The 21,936-nt window shown below is 48.8% G+C and overlaps 2 long non-coding RNA genes across 6 annotated transcripts in view; one reads left to right on the forward strand and one right to left on the reverse strand.

Moving 5' to 3' along the window:
* LOC308613017 overlaps nucleotides 1–21,936 on the forward strand; it is a 157,134-nt gene that overhangs the window by 91,311 nt on the left and 43,887 nt on the right. The window lies entirely within an intron of this gene.
* On the reverse strand, nucleotides 8,192–12,879 carry LOC308612235. The gene is made up of 3 exons (XR_014015090.1): nucleotides 12,825–12,879; nucleotides 8,899–8,981; nucleotides 8,192–8,422 (listed from the first exon to the last, which is right to left on the reverse strand). It is a non-coding gene; the product is annotated as an uncharacterized lncRNA (long non-coding RNA).

A 21,936-nucleotide genomic window follows, 5' to 3' on the forward strand; every position in this document is an offset into this window, starting at 1 on the left:
ATGTTGATGTTTCTCAGATCCTTCTCAACCTTATCTCCTCTGATGCCGTAGTAGGCTTTTACATTGCCTTTGACCTTGATGGACTCCAGTAGCTTCATCATGGCCAACCCTTTATCTTTAGGAATACTTTTTCCAGAAACAGGACTTCCATTGTGTCACTTCTCCCTCCAGACCTCGTGTTTTTCTGTTACCTTTTAACATGAAGTCCAAACCTGCTTGGCCCAATAGTCAAGGCTTGTAGTTTTGACCACTCAGCTACTCTACTGCTCTTACTTCTTGCAGCAGTATCCCTGTTGGGTACTATCAATTTCCATCCTACATCCTTTGAATTCCTTCTTTCAGTGCAGAGTCTAGAAACCTGAAAACTACTAGGCTCCCTTGCCGCTAGGATTCTGAATGGTTGGTTTGGAAGGCAGAGCGAGGTAGAGGCATCTTCCTGTTCTACTTGCTGCTGGTAAGAAGGGTCAGGGAGACATGCTGGCCAGTTTTAGTGACTCGATCAGCCTTCCAACACTGGGTCTTCAGCTTTGTGGGTAATGAGACACAGTAGTGATTGTGGTGATGCCTGGCTGACAACCTCAGCAGACTGTTCTTAAATCCAGTGCTTCCAGTGTCATCCCTGACTCACATTCCTCCAGCCCTCCCAAAGATTTTATAAGCATCTGATTCCTTGTATCAAATCCATCTGGGATCAGAATGCCCTTAGTGCTTTCCAGTCTTGCAATAAACCCTGAGAACACCTAGGCAGAGCAGACGGAAGGGGCCATGGAGATGATGTACCTGAGTGGGGTCGTAAAGTATGCAGAGGGAGGGGACCTGCAAGCTCTGTGACCTGGCAGGTGGGAAAAGTGAGCCGTGTTTGGGAATGGGGAAATCCAGCACTGTCAGAGGTGGAAATGAGAGAGAGCACATTGTTGGTGAGCACCAAATGATGCTTGGGATGTATCCTGAAGACAAAAGGGAACCAACAGTGTTCTTGATTTACTAATTTTTTGATCATAAAAAAAATACACTTTCGTTGTTTTAAAAAAAATCCCAGCATTTCAGAAATAGAGGTTCTTGTCATCCCAAGCCAACCCTTCCTCCCATTCCCCACTCCAGAGTTAAAACCAGTGTTCACAGTTTGCTGGATATTGTTTATTAGGAAATCATCTCAAACAACAGGAGAGAAAGACTAAATAAATAGCAAGACCTTCAGAAACGATCGAAACAAAAGAACACCAGTGAGCCTGAACTTCTATAGGTAATAAGGGGCTCCCGAGAGCCCAAATAAAAGCAGTGACAAACTCCAAGATATTTGGCTGTTTGTATTTGCATTTGTGCTGGTGGTACGGGGGGGCCTGAGACCAACTGGGGTTCTATCCTGGATGAAGATCATTTTATTAATAAAGCCAAAAAAATAAGTGGGAGCCACAGGTTTAAGGGGTGCAGGGGAAGTAAGTAATGGGCTTGGTTTAGGAGACATTTAAGGTTGTGGCCATGGGTAAAGAGGAGGTACCATAGGTGTAGACGCACACGCCCCCCGCCCTCCCCCCACAACGGGAGCAGAGGGAGTGCACCCACTGGGTGTAGAGGGGCTCTGCACAGTGAAGATATGGTATAAATGAGGTCATGCTGGCTGCAGCGGGCTCCCAGGTATAGATTCACTCATACTGCTTACCCAGGTGGAGAGCAGAAGTACGGTTCTTCTGAAGGTGCCTCTAAAGGTCAAGGTCATTCCCTTTGTCTGGTCCTACCTCCTGGCTACAATGTGGTTGTGACTGCTGTAGCCACAGCACCCACCCTGGACCATGAAGCATGGAAGTCAAGCACTCAATGTATTTGGAGGAGCCTGGGTACCTGAGGACCTAGTGGCACAGAGCCACCATACCAGCCCTGCCCTGCTCTGCCTGCCTTTTTATGTTGGAGAAAAATAAACAGTTCTGTTGAAGCCACTGTTAATTTGAGTTTTTCTACGACTCCCACCAAATCTAATCTTAATATGCTTAGCATCTGTGTGCACTTGGGCATCTTCCTCTTTCAGTCTCATCAAATTGGCCCAACAGTGTAACAGCAAAGGGGTGAAAACACCCAAATCACCATCAGCCGGGCCCTGTCTGAAGTAACAGTGGTACATCTGCACAGTGGGTACTGTGCAACTGTACAAGGAATTGAGAGCTAGCTCTAAATTGCTTTAGAAATGGTTACCTCTGGGTAAAGAAGAACGAGCTGCCAGGAAAAGGGGTGGAAGCTTCACTTCTCTGAATGTTCGTATAATATCGATTTGACTTTAGAGTTTACATAATTATAAACCAAAAGCAATGTCAAATCAAAAAGCAAAATGAAACTAACCTTAACTATCCAGTCGGAAGCATAACCACACGGAAAGGAACTACTTCAAGTGACTTTAAAACACAATAAAGTGATTGTATAATCCCTTGCCCTAAGGACAAAAAAGTATAGAAACGGTTTAGATTATTTTCACTAATCCTATCCTTGGCGATAGTGTCAGCATTGTTGTGCTGACACTGTCCTGTTTGTGTCGTGAGATGAAGCAAAAAGTGTTTGGCATGGTTGAGACCTGGGGTTTTTAGCATGGGAGAAGGAGCTACAAATACAGGATTGGTGAGGTTGAATAGAAAGTGTGTAGTCCTTGGGAACTCCCTGGCAGTCCAGGGGTTAGGACTCCATGCTTTCACTGCTGAAGGTGCGGGTTCGATCCCTGGTTGCGGAACTAAGATCCCGCCAGCCACGTGGTGCGGCCAAAAAAAAGAAAAAAGAAACGAAAAGAAATTGTGTAGTCCTGAACTTGAATTAGAAGTATCAGTATGCACTCATGATGAATTAAAAAAAAAAAAAAAAAAAAAAAAAAGCCGTCGGGCCGGGTTGGAGGTTGGGAGACGTCCCCGGCCAAGTGCTCGGGGCACAGGCGGCTTGGCTGCCACGGGGGTGGCCTGAGAAGACCTTCCACTCCTGCCCAGGCTGCTTCTCAAGCCAGCGCCACCATCTAGGCCCTGGCAGTGCAGCCAGCCTTCCAAACAGACGGAATCCTGCCGGCTGTTCACTCGGGCTGCCTCGCCCGGTCAGGTCGGGCTTCGGCCTCCCCTCCCCTGACTGGGCGAGGCCCCTCCAGGCCCGAACCTTGTGAGCCGAGGGCTGGAGGCCTCCAGCCAGGAGAAGGTCCTCCCGCCCCTGCGCGGCCCCCGGGGCACGGGTGTGACCCTGGAGCTTAACAAAGGGCCTTCAGAGCTCCTTTGGGCCTCGGGCTGGCAGGGGCGGGGGGCGGTGGGGCCAGGGGGAGAGGGGCGGTACGGCGGCCCAAGTAGACCCGTGAGGCCCCACGCCCCGCCGGGCTGGGTCTGCCGGGCCCGCCGCCCTCGAGGAAACCACCGAGGTGGCATTGCCGGGGCCGCTGGGCACTCCCGAGGACCGTCCTGGGGTTCGGGCGGCTCGGAGGCCGGCGAGCCTCCTGCCCAGCCCCGCAGGCCCGGCTGTCGTGCCCGACCCAGCGCGGGCTCCACCCGAGTGCGGTCTTCCCAATAAAAGCTGGAATTCCCGGCTGGGCTCACACAAAGAGGGACAGCGGCAAATCGACGCCGCGGGCAAACCAAACCCAAGCCGAGTTTATGCGCGCGTCTGGGGTCACATAGGCGCCTGCTAATCCTCCCTACGCTGGCCGTCCCCGCACGGCCTCCTCAAGGGGGAAAAAAAAGGGAAAGAAAGCACACCTCCCCTTGATTCCGCCCGGAGGCCGAGCTTCGCACTTCTTTCCGTTCAGTCTCTCTCAGTTCACTAGGCCCTGCGCCACCTTAGCAAACAGGGCTTAGAGGAGCGCAACATCCCTTGCTTCCGACCCAGAATGCAAAGCTACTCCTCTTTTTCCTCCACCATCCATCCTCTCAGGGACCAGAACTCAAAAATCTTTCAGAAATCCTCCTACCTGCTCAAGACGTACTCTCTTCCCCACTCTAGATGGGAAGAAACTATAACCAGAAGCAATCTTAGTAACCAAGGGCCATCCACCCTTAGCTAGGCACCGTCGCCCTCAGTTTCCCTCTAGCCGAAGACACAGTATTTCCCAGTGAATGAGTGTGCGAATGTGGTTGTGTGGCCCACACTTCCGTGCCCTGCTCTGTCTCACCGGGCAGGAAAATCTTCATCAGGCACTGAGGAGTTTCTGTCATTCAGCCTGTGTATCTAAGCATGGATGGATGCATGTGAATGCTTTTTGTGTTTCCAAGTGACCCTCTTCACACCTTTAAATGGGCTTTTGTCTCTCGAACGAACTTACAGAAATTCTGCTCCAGTTTCCAGCTCAACAAAGTCTGGGATTTTCTCCTAGAATCTCGCTCTAGGTCTCAGTGTTTGCATACCCATGTTTACATTCCTCGCGGCCAGTTCTTTCTCTCTTGTTCCATGTGGGCACCAGAGCCCAAGTGTCTTGATTTGTCTCAGCACATGTCATTCAGGCGCACATCTTAATCTGTGCATTCCTGTCTCACACGTACACCTCCCCACGACTTACATTCTTGCTTTGCCTATAATGGGGCTCGTTCCCAGACCAATATGGGTTTGCAGTTTAATGTAACTAGAGGATCCCCTAAGACTACAAACCCTAAAAGGAAGAGGAGGGGGAAGGAGAGAGGAGTGTCACTAATGACTCATTTCTCTATAGGGTAACCCACCCACCAATTTCTACCTCAGGGAAAGAACGAGACCAATGCCTGCAGAGTTGTATTAAATTTTTAGACCCATTCAATGTTGACCCCATGGATGTGTATACAAATGATCGATCTTGTACACATCGCTGTCCAGCTCCTGTTTGGAGGCTGCCTCCCTGCACATATCTTATTTGAACTCTCCACAAGTTCACGGTTAAAAGTGTTTTTATTTACATAGACAACTCAAGGACCCCTTTGCTCTCTCCGACGCATACCTGTACGCACTGGACAGGCATTTCAGGCTTGGGTCTTTGGTAGGCAACACTCTCGGTCACAGGCCCCACTGACTAAAGCTCTGAGCAGACCTTCACATACTGGGCCGCTGGGAACGGTAAGGTCTAACCTCTGCATCTCCCCAACTCAGTTCCTTAAGTGAGGGTGCCCACTGTGTGTGTTCACACCTTCCCCAGTGAGAAGTATCGGGTCAAATTAGATCGCTTAGCAGCTGTGTTTGGTTCGTCGAAGAATCGAGCCCAATGTACCAGGATGTGAGACTGCATACACAGAAGAGAAAGGAAAACCCTAAGCCCAGACTCCCGCCTCCTCTCCCCAGGGGGCTACTTTGCCTCCAGGAATTTCTACTACACTCCCCACCCCCACTCTCCCTATCGTCTTTAAAGGGTTAAGAGAAACCCTCGCAGCCTTCCCTCCACCCTGGTCGCTGGGCCCGAAGGCTCGCTCGCTCACGGGAGTCTGCCGCTGCCTCCGCGGCCCGCCCCCACCCCTTCCCGTCCTTCAGCCGGGAGGGAGCCTGCATGCCTGTCTAGACCCATCTATCACAGGCACACCAACAACACCCGCGAGAGCGCGGAGACCCTACCCAGGTCCCCCTGCCCGCACGGTTCCCGGCGGACAGAAAGCTGGAGCGTGACCGCGCCTGCAGGGTCGGGGTGGGACTCTACGGGCTCGGGCTGCCCCGAGCACACAGCGGGTCCGCCCCGGCCCCGGGCCACAGCGCTCCCGCCAGCCCGGCTGCCAGGGCACAGTCACAGCTCTGCGCGCTGGGCAGTCCTATTTTTATCTTGTCCCTCTCCCTTCAGTCTTTAATCTGATGCACAAATAACTGTTGAAACCAAGTACCTTTAGGAGTAGCAGCCCATAGGAGGGCAGGAAGCACGCTCTGGGGGTTCAGCTGGCCTCAGTGCGAGGCTGAGGGCCTCAAGTCCTAATAAACTCACACCACCTGCCTTTCCCTGCTTCCTCAAACTCCCACATTGGGAACATTTTGCTGGGAACACCAGTGGCTGGTGGCCTGGGCCAAGACCAGTGCGGCCCCGCCTCTCTGGTTTTCAATTTCCAGGTCTAACGGGCATTTATGTGTCTGTTCACGGGATATCAGCCCTCCCCCACTGTTAACGTATCTCAGATGTCTACACTTTCTTCAGGGCTGTGACGTATGTGCTGGTGCAGAAAAGGGGGATGTCTTCTGCAGAGGACTCAAGGTCAGGAAGCACACGGCAGCTTGTTCAAGTGGACAGGGCACATCGCTTGTCCAGTCCCAACTCCCCGCCTCTGCTCCTGAACTAGACTACTTCCTCAAGCCGAAATGGAACTTTTCCGGCCCCGTCCTTTGAGCTCTCTGGTCTCCCTCAGTCAATCCCTGCAGAGCCTCACAATCATGAGGAAGCTTCTCTCAACAGCCGAGCTCTGCATTTTTATGGCAATTTACGAGTCCCTTCCCACACACTGATTTCACTCAATTCTCACAACAATCCTGTGAGGCAGGCAAGACGGGTTTTAGCCCCATTTTACTGAAGGGGAAGCTAAAGCCCAAAGAGATTATGTGACTTGTTCAAGACCACACATGCAAGGGATGGTAGTAGGATCTGAAGCCAGGTCTTCCAGCTCCTGGTCAGAAGGGGCCGTCTGATAATGGGGGAGCTGATAGGCCTGGGTTCAAACCCTAACCCCACCGCTTATTGGCTATGTGACTTGGGCAAGTTACTTAGCCCCTCTGAGACTCAGCTTCTGCATCTGTAACATGAGGGTGCCGCCCCCCCTTACAGTGTTCTCGAGAAGCAAATGAGATAATGGACCTAGGGTATGCAGCAGGCACCCACTTAATGCCAGTCAGAACTGCCCACACCCCATATCCTGCCAAAGGCTTGTCAGAGCTTGGGATCTGTGAAAGCACCCTCACTCTTCTCCTGACACCCAGGCCCTCCCTTAGCATTCTGCAAACAGATACACAGATATAAGTAGGACAAAGCAGCTTCCCACAGCCAATTTTTCCTCAAGCCCTAAGCATACAGAACATTCTCACGAGTGGAGCTTTCAGGAACCAGTCTCCTCCCACATGGCCAGCCACCACCAGGCACTTCAACAGCAAGTCCAGTTTCAGACCAAGGCCACAGCGAGAGGCCAGCTGGGCCAGGGCAGGCCCATACCCCTCTGATGCCAGCTCCAGTAGTTGGTGCTGATTTACAGATGTTTTCCTAACCACTTTCATATCATTATTTAATGTTTACATTAAAAGCATTCATTTACTTTCTAATATTCACAGGCCAATTTTTCTTCTACCTCTCATCTCTACACCCAATATAACTGAGTTGGGTGGGAAACAACTCTAAGTTGGCTCTCTCTCCTTTGAGGTATGAGCCCACCTTTCCTGGCCCAGTCTCAGCAAGAACCTGGAGCATCAATCTTGAGAGGCTCAGGGCAGGGACTGGATTTCACTTCTGACTTCCAACTTATAGTCAGGGAAGAAATGGGCAAACTCACTTCTCCGTGTCTTGGGAGTGCAGGAACTAAAGCTACTCATGAGATGGAAGACTGACCAGCACAGAGAAGTTGGTCTGGAGCAGAGGCATGGGCTCCGGAGTTACAAACCACATAATACCCCTTCCCACAACGAGCTTCCCACCTACTTCTGTCTTAGGCTTTGGTTTCACTGACATTTTATGAAATGCCACGTGATTCAATCTTAGTTTCAGTGAAGCAAAATAACTCTCACATCAGAGCTACTCTTCAGTTAAGAAAACATATTTGTAGAATAAAAACCTGTAATTAAATCGCCTTTCATTTTTAAGCGGAGGTTATGGATGGGGCAAAAGGTTTTAACATCAAAAGAAAAACTTGCAAAGGGCCCTCGACACCCATTCTACAGGCTGTTAGGAGCCTGCGAACACTCAGGAGTTCTGCCCTGATCTGGACAGCCATTCCCGGGCCAGAGCAAGAGCCCTGAGCGAATGAAGGGTTGATTGCTGGCTGACCCTTGGGAGTTCTAGAACAACATACACAGCATACACACACTTACAGGAGTTTAGCCAATCACACCTGGGATCCCTTGGGATGTGAGTTGAGTAGCTTTGACCAATGGGAAAGAATAAATGGCCTCAACCATAACAGACATGCCCCAACAAGAGAAATTACTATGCCTGCTAAGTTTGCCCCCAACCCCCATCATAAACATACTTTTTGTTGCATCAGCATTTTGGATCTAGTACCTTCTTCAAGCCAAAATTGAAAACAGAAGAACAAAAATCCAGAAAGGTCTGAGAGAACTGGAAAACACTTCAAGTCAGATGGTAAAAGAATACCTTGACCTTGAAAATGGTATTTTCCTCCTCTTGTTGGGGGCTATGCCGGGTGGCATGTTTCCAGGGAATCTGGAAGCGTTTGGAGTCCCTATGTAGCCAGATGAGCCCAGGGTACAGGCCACTATCCACTTGGGCCACCAACCGGGGCTTCAGCCGAACTCGGCGGGGGTGGAGAGCCATGATCTGGGTTGGGGGGAGAGGGAGCTACAGTTCCATTAGATTACAGCAAAGAAACTAAATATGGGAATAAACTGTGCCAGGTGGGGAAGAAAAGAAAACGGGTTAAAAGGTTCTTTTGATTCTTATTCCAAAGCCATTTATTTTTCATGCTCTAGCCAAATCAGACTTATTACGTAAGTAGATCACATTTCTTCTATTTAAATCCGGAGGCAGAAAAATAAAGAGATGATGTCATCCCTGCTGGAAAACAGTCCTTCCGCAAGTACCAAGGGAAGAGAAGAGAAACTGCTCTTTTCAATCTCATCTCGGGAGAAGGAAGAAAAAAGTTACGGAAATAGCAGGTATATAGGCAAGAACTTGAAGCATGTTCTCTTTTTAGACAACTAAGGTGAATGGGAATATTTTAGTAAGAAATGACACCATCAGGATGAGAGAGAAGTAGGCGAGGGATGGTCCCTGGTTCCAAAGTCCTCACTTACATAGATGAGCAGGCAGTGTATCCACAGGGATCTGAGAGCTGGGCCTCAAGTCAGTTTTCCTTTCTCTGGGCCACCCAAAGTTTCTGCACCAAAAAAAAAAAAAAAAAAAAATGCGGGATGTGGGGGTCTGAGCTGGTTATCCCCACGACAATCCACTGTCTAGGAGAAAGCTTGGGAGCACTGAAGACAAAGTGTAAGAACCCTCTCCTGTATCTGAGTCTGGAAAAGCTAAGATGCCCTAGAATGATCAAATACCACAGTTCCTAACCCTATAGAGTACTAAAACCAGTCATAAGACAAGCTCTGTACTGCTGGGACAGCCTCCTCACCTGGGTCTGTTTACCTCCCCACAGAGGCTGAATTGAACGGATTGGTTGCTGGAGCCAGCCTGGGTAAAGTCTGCAGTTGATTCTCATAAAGGGCATAGCGTAGCAGATAATATTGGTGGCAGCGGCCAGCACTCACAGCGGGGAAACAAAGGCCTGCCCAGATTGGGTGCCTAAAGGAAAAAGCAGTTACCAGAGAAGTGTTTGCCCGGGGTGTTGTGTTTAGATTTTTTGGCGTTCTCCTTTCTCTTTGTTTTTACTTCGGGTGAGAAAGACAGGCCTGCAAAAGAACGTTCATTCAACAGATATTTGTCCGTCAGCTACTGTGTGACAAGGGCGACATTAGTTACTAAACACAATGTTCTCATCAGACTTCCTGAAGAAATTCACATTGGAATTGCTCAAACATCCACTGACCTGAGAAAAGGAAGATAAATAAGTCACCTTCCCACCCAGAAGATTCCCTCCTGGATCGCGGTTCAGAACCCAAACCAGCTGAGTCAGCCGAAGGCTCCCCCGAAGGCTCCCCCTCGGAGGAACTTAGCTTAAGGGGTGGGTCCTAAGGCCACTTCTCTCCCCAGCCAGGCTCCCAACAAATGGGAAAACTCAAACCCAGCTCGGTCACTGGCACTTTAAGAGCAAGGCAGGACCTGCTCTCACCTGAGCCTTCTGACCCAATTACCAAGTTCTGCAACTGAAACCTTCCCCCCTGGGGGCAGTTCACAGTGGGTAGGTGAGGTAGCACTCGGTACTCAAGTGCCCCCCACCCCCATGTTCTTGGCCTCGGTGTAGGTTGCTCTGTAGGACTGCAAAGTCAAGCTATCAAACCATGGAGAACATTTACCTTATAAGGAGGAGGGAATGCATATTCTCCCCAGGGCAAGTTCTAGCCTTCTCTTCCTCAGTCCTGGCCTGCAGGAAGGGGGATGGGGTAAGGGAAGAACAAAGAGAACAGGGAAATGGGCAGCAAACTGGTCCACCTAGTGAGGGGCTTTCGAGAATTTCTGTTGCAATATTGGTCAGTCTTGTGTCGAGGCCTGGCAGACACGTGAAATCCACCTCTTGACGGATCATGGGCTTTGAAGAAAAGGGCTTATCCTAGTTGATCCACAGCACATCAAAAAAAATTAAGGCAACCAGGCCAACGCAAGGAACTGCACAGAGTGATGGGGAGGGAGAGGCAGCCACCCTTAGAAGTCGATGACTAAGATCTAGAGCCCTGTGTTCTCAGCATTCTCCCAAGATGGCAGTACACAGGAGCAACGCTGCCCCAGCCTCCTCCTCCTCTATGCCCCACCTCCATCACAGCTAACCCTCTCCACCTTCTGAAAGTCCACCGAGATCTCCTCCACCTGCCACCCAGCACCTAAGACTATAAGAACAGGCAGAGAGGCAAACTTTGGAAGCAACCAAGATCACAGAGAAAAATATCTAATTAGACATTCATAGGTTGCAATAGCAAGTAGCCATTAACATCGAGGCATCTGAAGAATTTTTACTGGATTTGGGAAAATGTTTAAATATGTACTTAAGGGGGAAAAAGGCATCATACAATACTGACTGTATAGTAGTATCTCCATCTTGTAACTGGACGCGCACTTGTGTACATAAGCACAGAGAATTTTTGAAAGGGAAACAAATAATACATCGATGCGACAAGAAGTTCTTAGTGGTTACCTGGTGATAGGACTGTGGGTGAATTTTATACGTGCCTAAGTACTTCTATATACGATTCACATTTTCCTACAATGCCGTGTGTCGATTCACAACTTAAAAACAAAACACTACAAGTAGTATTTTTTTTAACCACAGGAAGCTAAGACATTTCTTGGTCACTGGGAGATATAAAAGATGATGGCCTTCAGCTAATGAAACCATGGTAACAACAATCCTCTACCTACATAGGCTTAACAGTTTTTTCATGAGCTTTTATTTAACGTGTCTGATTTCATCCTCATAATGAAATGATCATCCCCATTGTTATCAGCCCCATTTTACAGCTGGGTTAACTGAGGCACAGCAAAGTGTTTTATCTGGGGCCTGGACCCAACACTGCTCAGTCAGAGTGTGCTGTACCACATCCTGCCACTGCACCCAGCCTTCTAAGTCCCTCCCTTCTTCTATACACCAAGAAAGTAAATGAAAGACATCAACAAAGATCCAAGCAGCATGCAGGGCCAACGAAGTGGTTAGGGAGGAGACTGCATGACACCCACCCTTAAACACACCTAAACCAGAGTTCTCTTTCAGAACACTCTCACCACCCAAATCCCAACGCCCACAGAACAAGCTTAGCCTACTTTAACTCAGCTCTGGCATCTCTAGCTGCCATCACAGCCAAATTCAAGGCCTGTGTCTCCAACAGGTATTCAACTAGCCAAAGAACAAAGATTTAACCCATCCACTCCCCTCATACTGGGCACTGAGCAGGGACACTATCAACCTCCCCAAGGCATAAACCATCCGATCTCACACCCCCATTCCAGGGAACAGGTCCCCTACAAACACCTGTACTGCCGCCTCTGCAGCCCCTGCCCAGACTCATTTCCAGGAACACGGCCACCCCAAAGCCAAGATTCACTTGTCAGTGGTTTTGCTCAGAGTAAAACACACACCCTCATTTCTTGCAGACAGGCCTCCGGAGTGGTCCTGCTTTTTCCCTTCCTCCTGGAGAGACCTGAAATGCCATCTTCCAAGTTCCCCAGTCTTTCCTCCGTTTAGTTTAGCCCTGTTCAGGGGTAAATTCTGGGCCTCTAGCCATAATGCCCACACCCTGCCTCCCTGCTTGATTGAAGTTGGCGGCTGGACAGGGAGCTACAGGGTAGAGGTGCTGCTCTCACCCAGTAGACAAACATCGAAAACTACTCTCCTGGGTCGGCATCAGCTTTCACCAACCCCTACTCAAACGCCTTCTTCCTCTCCCTTCCCTGGCTTCCACTTCTGACATCCACCAAGAGAGCAGGGCTGGGGTAGGGATGACCCCTTTACCACACAGCAGGCTCCCTGTAAACAGTGGCACCCTGGGCCTGCTTTCCAGTCAGGCCTGGAAGACTTTCCCCACTTCTCTATACCAGCCCTCCAGCCCTTTCAGGCGAAGAGGGCCTCACCCCCAGAGCAACCACGCCCGGCGCCGCCCTCGCCAGCACGTAGCTTCGCTACTTGGAAATTCACGGGTGTCTCTCAGGCCCAGGGCAGGGGCCTGACTGTGCTAAACAAATCCCAGGAGAGGAAACAAACTGGCTAAACTTACTGGCCGGCCCGACGCGCAATTTCCCAAAACACCCACCAAGATCAAGCGCCGGCCGGCCTGGGAAATCCCCTCTTCGGGATCCAGGGGCCTGCGGAGCGGTGAGCTGGGAGGACCAGCGTGGTGGAGGAGCCTTAGCGCTCCCCGACGGCTGGTGGGTAGGGGCCCGAGAGCGTCACACTCCAGTTGGGCGGGAGGGAAAGGGAGTCGACAGAAGTAGGGGGTCGGTAAGGGCCCAGCGCCCCCCCCCCCGGGCTAGGACCGCCCGAAAGCTACCTGAAGCAGAGCGATGGGCACCCAGCCCTACAGGCTATCCCCAAACAAACAGATGTCCTTAAGCAAGCTTTCCTCACCCCCACAAACTCTGGAGGGGACGCTTCTTCACCGGCGGGCGTGTCCTCCCTCCCTCCCTCAAGCGAGGCTCCAGACGTTGGCGTCCCCACCTTTCTTCAATCCGGCCGCCAGAAGCGAACGTCCCTCCGAACCAAGTCCCCAGTTAGGATCACCCGTCGCCACTGCTCTCCTCGGCCGCTTGGGCAAGCAACACCTGGCTCTGCGCAGGTAGGGACTGCAGGCTCCGCTCCCGGTCCCACACCGGCCCTCACCTTCCCGGCCCAGGTGAGCCAAGCTCACGTCAGCGCCTCGCCTCGGGACGCCGCGGACCCATCTGCCGTCCGGCCACGCCTCCCAGGTGTGGCCACGCCCCCCCCCGCGTTCAGGATTGGCGGGTTGCGAGAAATATGATACTCCGTGTTCCTGGGCAGCCCAGCACCCCACCAGCCCCTTCCCCACCGCCCTCCCCCGCTTCTAATCCGGGCTGAGAAACTTCCGGGACTGGGGTCTAGACCTGACCCCTTGGGGCTAGTGGTCTTCTGAACTGGAAGCGACTGGGAGGAAAAATAAGTCGAAAAGACTTAGATCTAAGTCGAGAAGGTGCCTCCCTTCCTTCATGCCCCAGAATCCCCCTGCGATGTGGAGACAGTTAACTACAAATAAGGATTTAGAGATTCTGTGTTGGCCCTAATACCTGTGGGCCTGTATAAGTGGAGTGGGGTATGGGGAAGGGAGGGACTTGGGACACTTGGTCCCTTCTGAGGGAAGACCCGTGGCTTACAGGGCAGGAATTCTGCCTTCACTCTGCCTTTTACCCCTATGACCCCGAGTGAGTTGCTTAGCTGCTCAGTTTCAGTTTCCTCATCTAGTCAATGAGAATAATAGTCCTGCCTTTTCCAAATACTATCAGGTAATGATTAAAAGCATGGCCTCTGGAGCCAACTACTGAGATTCAAATCCAACTCCACCAGTTACTACAGACTTGGGCAAGTTTTTTAAGCTGTCTGGGCCTCAGTTTCTTATCTGTAGAAGGAGGTAAATAATAGTACCCACCTCAAAGGCGTGTTGTGGGCATTCAAAAAATTACTTCATATAAAGTGCTTGGAACAGTATTTGGCACTTTCCAAGTGCAGTATGAATACCATTTTTATTGGTGTGAGGATAAAAAGTACCATATTGGCATTGCCTCATGGAAGAAACAGACATCTACTGTTACCTGAAATCCAAGGCCTGTATGTCCCTTAACAGGTGCTTGATAAAAGTTCTCTCACCTTTCCCACTGCAGAGAACTCCGGTCCACGTAAAGTGCATGTTTACGGTGAGCTGTGTACTAGCACATGAGATGTGGAAGCACTAGGCTGTCACAGGTAAGAAGGGGCATAAGCAGGGTACTTAGGTTTTGGAGTTTAAAGCAATGTGTGGGAGACCGTGATGGAGTAGCGTTATGACTGAATTGTGTCCCCCCCAAATTCAGATGTTGAGGTCCTGTAACCTGCAGGATCTCAGAATGGGATCGTGCTTGGAGATAAAGTCTTCACAGAGGTAAGCAAGTTGAAATGCAGTCATTAGAGTGCGCCCTAATCAAATACAACGTGTGTCATTCTAAAAAAAAAAGGAAATTTGGACACAGAGACAGATAGGCATTGAGGGAAGATGATGTGAAGAGACGCAGGGAGAAGACAGCCATCTTCAAGCCAAGGAGAGAAGCCTGGGACAGATCCTTTCCTCACTCAAAGTCCTCAGCAGGAACCAACGTTACAGACACCTTGATTTTGGACTTCTAGCCTCCAGAACTGTAAGACAATAAATTTCTGTTGTTTAAGCCAGCCAGTCCGTGCTACTTTTTTGCAGTAGCCCTAGTAAACTAATACAGATGGGTTGGAGAGCTCCAGATTTGGTAATACTGTGGACTTGATTCCTAGTCCCAATTCAGCCTGGGGACATAGCTAGCAAAGGCCTGGGAAGGCAGCAAGGCCCAGATCCTGACTCAGGCAGCCTGTGTCTCAGTCACTGCTTGTGGCCACTCTTCCCTTCACTTAGGGGAAGGGAAGGGCTATCTCGTCAGCACAGCCAGCCTATTACTGCTGATGAGCTCACCGGACAAGCCATATCTTCCATCAGGTCCAGGTCTGGGCTCCTGAGACCAAGCAAACAATCCACTGCAGGTGTGTGTGATGGAGGAAGACCACCAGGAGAGTGTCATTTGAGGGGAGCCAAAAGCCCAATGGCATACGAGTATGAGTGCACACACGAACATTCACTTTTCCAGTAGCTGAAATTACCATAACTAAGGTGATTTCTTAGTGATCTTCTTTGGAAGACACATTTATTTTTTCTTCTGCTCTGTGTGGCTTGTGGGATCTTAGTTCCCTGACCAGGGGTTGAACCCCGGGGCCACAACAGTGAAAGCTCCAAATCCTAACCACTGGACCACCAGGGAATTCCCTGGAAGACACAGAGTTTAGAATCAGAAAATTCGAGCTGGGAGGGCCTTTCAAATCCTCTAGTCTAGGGATGAAACTGGTTTAGAGATGTTTGTTTGACCCACACGTTTTTTGGTTTTTTACTTTTTTTAAATTTGTTGGCTACATTGGGTCTTCGTTGCCGCGCGTGGGCTTTCTCTACTTGCGGCAAGCGGGGGCTACTCTTCGTTGCGGTGAATGGGCTTCTCATTGCGGTGGCTTCTCTTGTCACAGAGCACGGGCTGTAGGTGCATGGGCTTCAGTAGTTGCAGCACACGGGCTCAGTAGTTGCAGCATGCAGGCTCAGTTGTTATGGTGCACGGGCTTAGTTGCTCCACGGCATGTGGCATCTTCCCGGACCAGGGCTCGAACCTGTGTCCCCTGCACTGGCAGGAGGATTCTCAACCACTGTGCCACGAGGGAAGTCCCCCACACAGTTTTTTAAACATTGGGAGATTTCACATAAACATCCAGATCCTTAGCATCTCTTGAAGAGTCAAATGCTCTGGACAGCCTAGGTCAGCATTTCCAACAGGCAGCAGCTGCCCATTTAGAGGGAGTCTACAGGTAGCAGTCAGGACAACCCCATCATATTGGATTCACTCATTTACTTTAATTTCCCGATTCTGTAGGCATATGAGTTTGCAACCTCTAGTCCAAATATCCCTTTTTTAAAGGTGAGAAAACTGAGGCCCAGGGAGGTCAAGTGATTTGCTTAAGGTCACATAGAAAATTAGCCACAAAGCCAAGACTAGAACCCAAGCCCAGAGCTCTTCCCACTTGGACCCTGTTCAGCACCCCAGCCAGACTCTATTCTGACTGTGCTGCACTGGTCGTTAAATTTTTTTTTTAAAGTTACCCATGCATCTAGACACTGTCGATATTATGGTGAACAACTCCTGTGTCACCCTACTGAAGAATCAGTGAAAGGGAATAAAGCAGGAAGAATTAAGGTAGAGATCAGGAGGAAACTCCTGGCTCTTCAAATGATGAGAGCTGGCAATAGGCTACCCTGAAGTCTCCTTTGCTTGAGACATACCTCATCTGCTTGGTCTGAGGAATAAGAACATCTTGTGAGTCTCTGCAAGGGCTCTAGAGGAATCAGTTCTTCTATGTTCTCAAAAGAGCTCTCACGGGATTCAGACTTCCCCAGTGTGGCTTGAGCCTGCAGTGTTCCCAGCATTTTGCCCTCCGTCCCTGCTCAGGTGAGGCATTACTGAGTCACTTGTGAGTCTGAGTTTCAGGCAGTGGGATGTACGTTTGAGCACAGAGGCCGTGATTCATAACTACAGGGAATCAGGGAATTTCCCTCTCTGGCTGCCAGGCAACTCTTACCTGGTGAGGAGGGGTCTTTTTCACCACCCTGTGGCTTTGGTCTCTGCAATATCAAACATAGGACAATAAAGCCCAAAGCCCAAATGTGACCCAAATCCCACCCTCTTCTTGGCAGAGTAGAGGGCATGGCAACTGGAACCTTTCCCAATGGCTCGGTACAGTGGAGAGTGTTCCTGGAATCAGTGACAGCAAATAATCTCAGAGACTGGGCTGCACGTCAGTGGAGCTCCTGAAGAAGGGGTAGGGACTTCAAGCTAAACAATCCAATTCTGTGCTCTCTCAGAGGAACTCAGACCCCAGCCAGCCTCTGGAAGGCAATTCTGGAACCCACCAGGTCTACCGCAAGTCCTTTCTGGGCCCTGGCTTATCTCTGGCTCCATCAAGTGTTTCAAGGTACTGGGGCCACCGATGGGCCTAACACATTGCCTGAACAACAACCTAAATTGTAGTGCACATTGCTGTTGCCCCTTCCTCTGTCCCCTTACCCTCCATAGACTGCATCCCAGAATGCAATCCAAATCCTAGAATCACTGAGCTTTCTGCAATGGAAGCTGCAGCAGAAATCCATAAATGAATCTATCTCACTTTCCAACCCAGACAATGAAACAGACTTTGGCCTGGGACTTTAGGAGAATTCTCCGCTAACGTGTTCAGAATTACTTGTTTCTGACTCTCTTCTTATCCTTGGACCAAGCTGAGCACTGGTAAGTGTTCTCAGAGAAGCAGCTTTCTTTATTCCAAACTTGGATCTGTATAAGAGGAGGAGGAGGAAAAAGAAGGCTCAGTAACTCCCTTGGAAGTACGCTGCCCACCTGGGGCCCTCCCTCCAAACTTCTTCCCTTCAGCACCAATCTAACAGCCCACTTCCAACTCCCCTGGCAAAGAAGGTTGTCACTGGACCTGCAGATAAAAGAGCCAAACAAGGAGTTACAAGTACCATGAACGTGAGGGTTCATAGTCCTGATTTCAAATATGTTCCCGTGTTGGGACAGAGCAGTGTCCTGATTTTGACTTTGGTCAGCACCAAACTACCTATCCTTTGATTATCTATGGCTATGATATGAGATCGTGGATATGAAAGCTCTCTGAAATTGGACAAGTGCTGTGTGGATGGGAGGGCTTCTCACTGCTATTATCTGCTTTTTGTTTCCTCCTGTAAATCATTCTCTCCAGGCCTCAGTCAAGTCCTTGAGGGCAGCAAGGCACAGGCCAGACAGGAACTCCTGTAAGTCAGGAGCTCCTGGCACAGGGCTAGGGGCAGGGTGATCTGCACGAGCAATGGAGAATATGTTGACTTCAGAAAAATGAGTTATCTGGGGATACAGGATCATTGGGGGTCAGTGAGACGAAAAACTGGACTTCTGTTCAGTAAGACTGATTGACCAAATGTGTTTTATCGTGTCTCCCTCCCCAGGACATTCCAGTAAAATGACAATGAAGGAAGAAAAAAAAAAAAAAGATTTTAACCCACAAGGTTAAGAGAGGACAAAAGCACAGGCGGGGAGATAAGATGGATGAAAGATTTCAACAGGAAATATTAGGAGATGAAATATTATGTTAACAAAAATAAGGAGTGGGGAGGGCTGATACTTTGATTATAAAACTATCAGAACTATTTAATTTTTAAAGCAGATATATATAAAATTTAAGAAAAATATTATTATAAGTATTTTTTTTTTTAAGAAAGAAGCAAGAGCACCTGGGACTCAGGAGAGACCTGGGTGTCAGATCTTTCTTTGGTACTTGGTGACAGCAGAGCTTGTCACCGTCTCTGTCTGAGCCTGAGCCCCTTTATCTGAAGGAGCTGAACAAATGCCACAATCACCTTCTAGTTCTAACAATTCCTAGTTCTACAAGTAACTTATAGAGGCAGCAATGATGTCCTCAGAAAAACAACGTGTGCTTTGGAATTAGTCAAAAGTTGTCTCAGATTTCCCCTCTTTCAATTCCTAGCTGTGTGAGCTGGCTGGGCCTCAGTTTACTCAACTCATGCATGAGGATACTGCCTATTTCTCAGGACTGACAGAAGGATTCAATGAAATAAGTAAAGCAACAAATAAGTGAAGCAGCAAATGTATGTTTTCTCAACTGCTGCACCTCCCATATTTAGGCAAGGATCTGGCACAGTTCTGGTCACCAGGCATTGGTTTAATTAAAACCTGAAGAGTTCAGAAATGAGTCACTGTATTATTTATTCTTGGGGTAGGGAGATTGTGAAGCACCTCATTTCTGTTGATTGTATTAGGGGCAAGGTCCAAGTGTGGATATCAGAGCCTAGTGAGTAATTCCTTTGAGGAGAGGTAGCTAACTAAAGGGTAGACAAGGGAGGGCATGAATGAGAGGTTCTTTGACCAAGTACCCTCCATCCCTCCACCCCCCCACTGTGGGAACTTTCTCTTAACAGTGTCCACATACACAACCTCAACCTAGATTAGCCTCCTATTCCATTACCTATCGTTCTGCAGAAAAGGTAAAGATGGTGTCCACAGGGATTTCCTCTCTCTTGAGTGGCTCTGGACTGGCACACTGATTTTCCACACTATGGGCTGCCTTCCACACTAACTTCTCCACATCACTTAAAACTTTGGTTGCATAGCATTCAAACAGGTCATTCGATCTGGATGCTGCTCCTAGACACCTACAGCTCGACCCCCCTCCTCAATTCCCACAGTCTGAATCCCAATTTGTCTGAGTTGAACTGAGGCCTACAAGGTGACTAAATGCCAGGGAGGGTTAGCCCAATCCAGGAAGAAAGGGAAGATGTACATACAGATAGAAGAGTTCAGTGTTGATCTCGTGTAAGCCCTGACCATGAGCGCATCCGAGTCAAGATCAAAAAGGATTTATATCTTTTCTAAGACAGACCCAAACCAGAGCCCTGGGTCCATCCCACATGAGACACAAACATCATTCCTTCATTTATCCTTCAGTAAATATTTATTCAGTGCCTCTTATATGCCAGACAAAATCCCTGCCCTCATGAAACTTACTGCCTCCTACTGTTTTCTTTTATTCCCACTGAAGCCCTCTGTTTCAACCTTCCCACGTGTATCCTTCTACTATTGTGGCCCCATCCTATCCCCTACCCTAATCTATCCTAAGCCCCTTTGTGAGCTCTGATCGGTTTACTCTTCTGGTCAAAAACATTCTGTGATTTCCCAATGTTTATTGAATCAAGAAACTTGATTCACTCATCCAACAAATGTTTATTGCATGTCTACGATGGGTCAGGCTCTGTTCTAGGTGCTGGGGATACAGCAGTGAGCATGAGAAACAGATAAAAACTTCTGCTCTTATAGTGCTTATATTCTAGTGGGGGAGATAGACAATAACCAAGATAAACAAGTACGACAAGTAAAGCATGTTAGTTGGTGATAAGTTCTAAGAGCAATAAGGCAACGGGTCAGGAAGTGGAAGGGGTGAAGGAGAAGTAAAATTTTAGATAGACTAACCAGCAAGAAGAAGACATCTAAGTAAAGATCTAAGAAAATGAAGGAGGGAACCCTGGGGATAGCAGAGGGAATATGGGTCCAGAAAGAGAGGCTGGCAAGTGCAAAGGCCCTGAGGTAAGAGCACACTTTAAAGGATGAGCAGGGAGGTCAGAATGAGGCCCAGTGTCTGGCAGAGTGAGGAGAGAGGGGAGACGGCTGGGATGTGAGATCTGAGATCTAATAGCTGCAGCTTTTACTCTGAGAGAGATAGGGGGCCACTAGGGGCTTTGAGCAGAAAAGTGACGTGGGGTGACTTGTTCTGCAGGATCACTCTGGCTGCTGTGTTTAAAATAAAGAGAAAGGAGAAAATGGCCAAGCAGGGAGATGAGTTGGAAGGCCCCTTGCTGGCCCTCTTCTGTTTGTCCAATCACATCTCTTACTATTCTGCTACCCTGTAGCCCTAACAGACTCTTCTTCCCTGAACACACTTGGCAGCGGCTGACCTATCATCCTTGATGAAGTGGCCTCCACTTCGAATAATAATAACAACTGGAAAAATAGCTGCTACTTATCCAGCATCAATAATTCCATTCAATTTTTTAAAAAGTATTGTCTAATTTCACTTACAGACATTATTTCATTTAATGTTTATATTTTGTCCCCACTTATTGGGAAAGCTGAGGCTTTTTACAAGTTGCCACCAATTGGAAGGTCCCTGGGCCCAACCATAAGATAAAGAACACTTGATTCCCTTTTGGTCTCAAGTGGACCATTTGCACCTTTATGGGTCTCCAGACCATGTGACCCTCTGGGCATTTCCTCACAGGAAGCCTGCACAAAGGGAGAGGGAGGTGTTTAGGATGACCCTTAAATGTCAATATTAATTATCTGGAGAGAAAAACAGAAACAAAGGACATTTTAGGCAAAGAAAATAGCACTGCACAGGTTCAGAGGTACCACATGGGAGGGTCAGGAAACTGCAGTTTACTGGTGTGTAGCATTTATAGGGATGCATTAGGCAGGAAACAGATCTGGAAGGCCTTGAATGGAATGTCATATCAAAGAGCTAGACTTTCTCCTATTTACAGTGAGGGAACATTGAAGGGTTTTAGGTAAACAAACAAGTAAACAAAAATATTGTTTAAGCTTTAACAAGGTAAGAGTGTCCGGGAATGTTGAGGACTGTGTCTACTTGGAAAGCATGCATTCCTTGTAAAGGAAGCAGCCAGAGTTCTGGCTGATGGTTGCTGTACAGAAAGACAGGCCCAGTTTTGCCACTGGGAAATCTAGATTTTTATATAAAATCTTCCAATTTTTTATATGTTTGCAACAAGTTTTTTAAAAATTTTGATTACGTATAAAATTTTAATTGTATATAAAACCCCGCATAGGAGCTGCCCTCTGGGGGTTTCTGCCTGGAGTATAAGTAAGCTCCAGGAGGACAGGGACTTTGTCTTATTTCCACTGTGTTCTCAGTGCTTGCCACAGAGCCTGGCACACAGTAGGTGTTCAGACATGTTTGCTAAATGTATATGTATGTGTTAGTTATTAGTATTCGTATTGTACGCTTGAGGAAACTGAGGCTCATGGAGGACAATAGATGACACGGGAAGTGGCCACACTCAGGTTCAAGTTCAAATCTCTGAACTTGGAAATAGACAAAACGTCTCGCGAGAAAGATGGATTAAGGTAGACTAAGAGTAGAAGAGTATAAACAGCTCTTCGTCAGCCCCTTACACCACCCCCATCCCCTATCCAGGATGTGGGGACGGCTCAGATGGCCTGTGTGTGGCTCCACTTGATTTTCAGCCCCCTGGGAAACTTCTGATGCCGTCCTCTGGGACTGTTTTCCCTCTCTTATCTCACTCAGACCTAGGAATCAGAGATGAGGCAGCCCACTCGCC

Source organism: Mesoplodon bidens (genome assembly GCF_964165515.1).
Source record: "Mesoplodon bidens genome assembly, chromosome: 2".
NCBI lineage: Eukaryota > Metazoa > Chordata > Mammalia > Artiodactyla > Ziphiidae > Mesoplodon > Mesoplodon bidens.